The 6,832-nt window shown below is 51.6% G+C and overlaps 1 protein-coding gene across 2 annotated transcripts in view; it reads left to right on the top strand.

The window, feature by feature from the left end:
* Nucleotides 1-4,427: 4,427 nt before the first annotated feature.
* MYH10 (myosin heavy chain 10) overlaps nucleotides 4,428-6,832 on the top strand; it is a 153,355-nt gene continuing 150,950 nt past the window's right edge. Inside the window, exon 1 of one of the 2 annotated variants that reach the window (XM_010362445.2) lies at nucleotides 4,428-4,539. The gene's annotated coding sequence lies outside the window, so the exon portion shown is untranslated. The remainder of the gene's footprint in view (nucleotides 4,540-6,832) is intronic. The other variant, XM_030923661.1, reaches the window with a different exon arrangement.

Below are 6,832 nucleotides of genomic sequence, written 5' to 3'. Positions count from 1 at the left end.
ATGGTGAAACCCTGTCTCCACTAAAAATACAAAAATTAGCCAGGTGTGTTGGCACACGCCTGTAACCCCAGCTACTTGGGAGGCTGAGGCATGAGAATCGCTTGAACCCACGAGGTGGAGGTTGCAGTGAGCCAAGAAAGCGTCACTGCACTCCAGCCTGGGCGACAGAGCAAGACTCCATCTCAAAAAACAAACAAACAAAAAACAAAACAACAACAACAACAAAACAGACAGCAGAGAGCGGCAGTGACTGAAGCACCCTGGGAAGCACATACTTTGTCTAAAAATGAGCAGCAGCCAAGGCATCGACAAATTGTTGCTTGAATTTCCATACCGTCCAATTTTTCAAGGGAAGCTGGAAATCTGGATGTTCATGTGATAGCTCTTTTTTTCTTTATTTTTCAGAAATTACCTTATTAAGGTATATTTTGCATATTCATATCATTCGCAGTGTATAATAATTTTTTAAATAACTTTACCAAGTTCTCCAACCATCACCATAAATCAGTTCATCAACTCAATCAGATCTCTCCTGTACATTCACCGTGCTGACCCTCCTCCCCAGCCCCAGGCCTCACTACAGGCAAATATTCTATTTTCTGTCTCTACAGCATTTTTATTTTTTTAGACCAGGTTTCACCATGTTGTCCAGCCTGGTCTCAAACTCCTGACCTCAGGTGATCCACCCGCCTCGACCCCCCAAAGTGCTTGGATTACAGGCGTAAACCACTGCACCCCGCCCTATGTTTACCTTTTTTAAAAAATTGTGGTCAAAAACACAGAATACATTTAACTTTTTAAGAAACCGCCAAACTATTTTACAAAGTGGCTTAACCATTTTCCATTCCTGCCAGCAGTGGCCTAAGGTTCCTGTTTCTCTACATGCTTACCTACATTTGTTATCGTCCATCTTCTCTATTATAGTTATTCTAGTATATGTGAAGTGGGATCTCATTGTGTTTTTTTTGTTGTTGTTTGTTTGTTTTTGAGACAGGGTCTCCCTCTGTCACCCAGGCTGGAGTGCAGTGGCACAATCTTGGTTTACTGCAACCTCCACCTCCTGGGTTCAAGTGATTCTCCTGCCTCAGTCTCCCGAGTAGCTGGAGTTGCAGGTGCCCAGCACGACACCCGGCTGTTTTTTGTATTTTCAGTAGAGATGAGGTTTCACCACGTTGGTCCGGCTGGTCTTGAACTCCTGACCTCAAGTGATCCACCCACCTCAGCCTCCCAAAATGCTGGGATTACAGGCACGAGAGAGCTGGCCCTTCAATGTAGTTTTGATTTGAATTTCCCTAATGGCTAATGATGTGGGATAGGTTTTTAAAGGTTGGAATTCATTCAATTTTTTTTTTTTTTAATGCTGTATATCAGTCCTGTACAGATGGAACAAAACAAGTTCAGGGGCTGGAACTGCCCTGAGGGAACAAATGTGGACTTCTGACCTACAGCCTGCGAAACAATGGTCTGTGAACTTTTTCTTTTGGAGATAAAATCAACCTAGACCGACAGCAAAAATTACTATAGAGAGAGGAGAAAAATTCCTCAGTCTTCTGTAATAAACATGTACACTAGAAAAAGGGACAATTTTCAAACTATTTATAATGCCACATTTTGTTTACAGGAAATCATTGTTACATCTTCATGAATGAGTCTTTTAGGTATATATTTATATCCCCTTTTTAGAGATGAGGTTAAGCGATTTGTGAAAGGCAAAGTTGGATTCAAAGCCAGGTCTATCTGCTTCTAAATCCTGTGCTTTCTTCATCAAGATGGCACCAAATTCTGGGATGAAGCTGCATGGGTGGAACTGGAGTCAGAGGAGGCTGCCTGGGATGGATGATAGATATATAGTGGCGCTAGGTGTTGGGAGAAAAAGAAAGGAAGGAATCAAAGAGATTTCAAGAGCGGTTTCATTCACAAAGAGAAGTTGGGAAGACAAAGTTTGAGCGGTGGGGAAGGGAGAGAGAAGAAAATAGATTTGGTACCTACCGCTTTTGCAGTCCCCCTCTCATCCACGCAGTTGGAAATGCAGGGCCCAAGTGCCAAAGAGCCACCAGGGGGAGAGACACATTTGGGGATATTCTCTTTATTATTAATTTCTCATCAAGATTAATGTCTTCATGGTGTTTCATTCTGGTGAACTTCCTGCCCTCCTCTTCTGATGGTCCAGACAGAGTTTGTGTTAAAATTATATGAAAGTTGGCTGGGAGGGGTGGCTCACGCCTGTAATCCCAGCACTTTCAGGGACCGAGGTGGGCGGATCACGAGGTCAAGAGATTGAGGCCAACATCCTGAACAACAAGGTGAAACTCTGTCTCTACTAAAAATTTAAAAATTAGCTGGGCGTGGTGGTGCGCGTCTGTAGTCCCAGCTACTAGGGAAGCTGAGGTAGGAGAATCACTTGAACCCGGGAATTGAAGGTTGCAGTGAGCCGAGAACGTGCCACTTCACTCCAGCCTGGCAACAGAGCGAGACTCCGTCTCAAAAAATATATATATAATATGTAATATATATAATATAATAATATATATAATATATAAAAATATATATATTATATATGCGCAAAAGTTTTTAAATTATGAGAAACCACGGACTCCGTGGCTTACAGGGTTATTCACGAGTGGATGCACTAAGCATAGAACATTGCAGAGAAATGACTTTGGTGGCTGACAAAGTGGAGACTCAGGCCTTAGAGAGGGAGTCTTTGGTCTTCTCCAAACACATTTCAAAATCCATTAGTGGAATATCATTCATATATTTTGGAAAGTTAACTTGCACTAACACGTGCAGACTGCCTTAGAAGGACAGACCTCTGCATGGAGCCAAGTCACAAGACACCTGGACACCGGGTAGTACCCCAGCAGGCAGGTGGGGGTGGGGGACCAGATGCAGCAGGACAAAGGACAAAATAGAGCCTGGGTCGGACTTCCCCAGGAAGGACTCTGCACTCAGCTGCCTTCGAGCCTCTTCTGAATTCCACCAACCCTTCCTCAGCACTTCCTGCCTTGTTTTTTGCTTAATTCACTTTTTGCCAGACTAGACGTTTCCTAGGCTTAGGCAAACACATCATTATCACACGTATGAAAATGCACCCATAGCCTACATTAATAACTGATTAATAACTGCATCTTGCTGTAAATTTTTATGATCTTGACTTTCAGCTTTTGTATGAATAATTCATTTTGTTCATGTGATTTAGACTTTATTATATTTATATATAATTATGCAAGAGTTACGTTGCAGGTGCCTAGATTCTCCAGACATTTCATTAAGTTTTATTTACTTTGATTTTTCCAGTTTCCTTTCCTTATTTTGGGGCCACTGTGTTTCAGTCTCCAACGTTTCCACAGGCCCTAGGGGACATGACAGTGCTGCAGGAATCCAGCCTTATATTCCTAAGAACCTCTCACAGCCCCTATCACGTAGGGAGCTCTGATGAATGAATGAAAGCGCGAATGAACGAGTGAATGAATGAGGTGAATAAAGTTTCTTCCAAGTTTTCTCTCCAAGGTCGGTTCTCTTCTCATTCTTCTGGAATCTCAGCCTTGCCTGGAGGTTGGGCAGGAGAGCCTCTCGCCCCGCTAACACCAAAACTGCGACCTTGGAGGATCGTGTCCTGGGCCCGGCCCTCAGCCCATCCCGGCAGAGTCCGCCTGGGGCCGGGGTCGGGACAGTGGCCGCAGCGTGGAGCGCAGCCGGTGCCCAGGCAAAGCCTGTGCGCATGGGCGGTGCGGCGCCCTCCCCTGAGTTCCCTCCCCCACTGCAGGTGAGTCGCAGCGCCGCGGCCCCCGCCCCGCGCAGCCCCGGGGGTGACGTCAGGCCTCTGGACCGCGCTCCGCCCCGCCCCTGCAGGCAGCGCTGAGGGACCGCGACTCCGCGGTGGAACCCTGTCCCGCTGCGGTAGAGGCCGGCTGCCGCAAGCAGAGGGGGCGACCGGGCGCTCGAATGTGCTGCGGCAGGGGCGGCTGCCAGACGCTAGGACGAGGAGTCTGCAGTCAGAGCGGCAGCCTCCTGCCGCGGCCCACCTGCCCCGCGGCCCCACAGCCGGTGTCAGCGCAGCGCGCGGGCCACAGCGGGGTCCGCACCCGCCACCTCGCGGGATCGCCGGGCGCCCAGCCAGCCTCAGCTGTCCATCTACGCACGAGCCAGCCAATCGCGTGCCACTCCTCCAGCCGCACCTCCCGGAGCCTATGACGGGCGTAAGAGGCAGCCTATGAAATTGGGGCTTCGGTGGTCTGGGCTGGGAGCGGGAGCCAATGAGCATCATTCCAGGTGGGTGGAGGGAGCCGGACTCGGGAAGGTAGCTTCGTTCGGGTTGCTAACGTCTTCCCTTGGAGATGGGCGCGCAAACCAACCAGTGGGTCTGGGGGCGGCGGTGATGGGCGTGGAGCTGGCCCAATGAGGGTGGGAGTGGGTGGGGCAGCCCAGAGCAGCAGTGCTAAAGGAGCCCGGCGGAGGCAGCGGTGGGTTTGGGACTGAGGCGCTGGATCTGTGGTCGCGGCTGGGGACGTGCGCCCGCGCCACCATCTTCGGCTGAAGGTGAGAGGTGCGGCTGCCTGGGTCCGAGTGCACGGCCCAGAGCAGGGGGACAGTTTGTGGAGAGAGGAATGGATCCTGGGCTGAGGGGCCCGGGCAGCACTGGAGGGCAGGAACGGGGGACCGAGGCGGGAGCTGGGGAAGACAGAGGGGCTTCTGAGCTGGAGGGTTCGTGCTGCGGGGACCTTAGGTTAGTTTGAACAGGGTCCTGGGCTGGGGGCAGTGGGACCCCAGTGGGTGGAGATGGATGGACTCCCAGACGGGCAGGGAATGAGGTCCTTGTGAAACCCCTGCGGGGATCAGGGCCTAGGTGTGCAAGAGGGCGACCCCTGGGGGGCTGGGGATGGAGATCTGGGGCTGGGGACGTGAGGACCAGGTTTTCGGTGTGTGGGATCCCTGGGGACGCTTGGTCGAGGGGCCAGTGTCCCAGCCGAGGTTTCGGCGTGCCCCGCGAGCCAGTGTCTGCCTCCCAGGAGGGGAGGGGATTCTAGCGGGGCTGGAAAGCGCAGTCCCGGAGGTCGGGTGGCGGGGGCGCTGGACAGGAAGGGCCCCTGCCTGGGTTGCTGGGGGGGGGTTAGGCCTGGCCGGACCGGGTCCCCCGGAGCGCTGGAGGGGTTCACCAAAGGCTTGGAAGGCGGGCGGCGCGCGCCCGACCCGTGGGTGGAGGGACAGGAGGGCAGAGACTCTGCGCGGCCGGGGGAGCGCGCGGCGGGTGAGGGGCTCCGGAGCCGGCCGCGGGCATTGGGAGGGTCGGACTCCACCGGCGCCGGAGAAGGAGCGCGGGAGGGGGGCGTCCTGCAGCGCCCTCCATGGAGCGCCTAGGCCGGGGGTGGACGCCCGGCGAGGCCCAGGCGGTTTGGGGGGGGGCGAGGCGGGAAATGTGGCGGGGCGCGCTGCAGCAGGACGGCCGGGGGGGGAGGGTCAGCACTCGCCTCGGGATCCCTTTATTGTGTAAGCGAGCTGGGAATGGCTCCCCGCAGTCTCTTCATTGCCTTCTGCAGTTGGGGGTCACACCCGGATCCCATAAAATCGGACTGGAATTGGGTCGGAGGGAAGTTGAAGCCGCGGAGTCCTGCCATTTGCGGGGGCTTTGTGGGCCTGTGGTGGGCGGATGCGGCCCTGGGAAGCGGGAGGCCCCCAGCCAGGCCTGTTTGGAACTAGGGCCTTAGAAAGGAGGTTGGCGACTCGGCGGGTCAGACCTGGGCTGGGGAGGTTTGGATAACGTGGCCTCTGCCTACTGCCGTTATCTCTGTTTCTTTAGGGCCTCTGCAGCTCCCTTCAAGATCACTGCGGTGGATGGAAGGGGGTGGGGTGGGCTGGGGTGGGGTAGGGGAAAGCAGGCGGGGTAGATGCAGACTGCAGATGAAACAAAGACGGCTGTTTTCGCTGAATAATGTAATACCAAACATAATACTTTGGCTTTGCTGAGATTTTGTTTTTTAACGTTGAAACTGAGGATTCTTTGAGTCAGGTTTAATTATTCTTGATAGTATCTCACTCTGGAAAACTTTATAATCTATTTATTGTTTTATCTCCATCAATCTGGCTTTATTAATTATTCTTTGAGTCCCTTGCTTTGGATGTTTAAGTATGCCCTGTCTGTCTCGGGTTCTGGAAAAGTGGCCATTTTATGCATCTCCTTACTTCTGCATCTTAAATTCAGTTCTTCCGCGTCCTTATCTGGAGAAAGCATATGGTGTAATTGTGCGATATAGCACGAGCTTTGGCAGCAGAAGGATGTGACCCCTGAGAGCCTGGCTTTTCATTTGGGCTCCGTAGGGAAATCATTACAACGAAGGCAGCTGGGATGGAAGGTGAGATGGAGGAAATCTTGAAGGGCACGTTGTAGGGTGGAAGACTATGCTTCAGCGGTTTATGTACTTTGTTATCGCATATGAGGAATTAAAGTCCCTGGTGTTGGATCCTAGTTTTGGAAATGTTTAACACAGTATAGAGATACTAATTGGGAGATGGGGCAGGCCATAAGTAGCAATAGTGGCCTTTTGCGTTTGGTTTGTGTTTGTGATCACTGGGTTAAGGATTTTGATAAATTAGCAGACTTGTCCCGCCCTGTCACGTAAATGACCTCAATGGTAGCAATACACAAATTGGGACAGTTCTGTTTTAGCTCATCTGTTATAGATGGATGCTCTGTCATGGATAATTTATCCATCCTTCTTGTTTGCCTTTCTATATGCAGGCCGTTCATAAAATTGAATTGTTTGCCTCTGTCCACACTTATAGTAAGTGCTGCGAGGGGGTTGATAACTTTGCTGGGTGGCATTTCATTGGAAGT

Source organism: Rhinopithecus roxellana, chromosome 19, assembly GCF_007565055.1.
Source record: "Rhinopithecus roxellana isolate Shanxi Qingling chromosome 19, ASM756505v1, whole genome shotgun sequence".
Classification (NCBI taxonomy): domain Eukaryota; kingdom Metazoa; phylum Chordata; class Mammalia; order Primates; family Cercopithecidae; genus Rhinopithecus; species Rhinopithecus roxellana.
The sequence above is the reverse complement of the archived record's forward strand: the minus strand, read 5'-3'. Positions and strand labels throughout refer to the sequence as shown.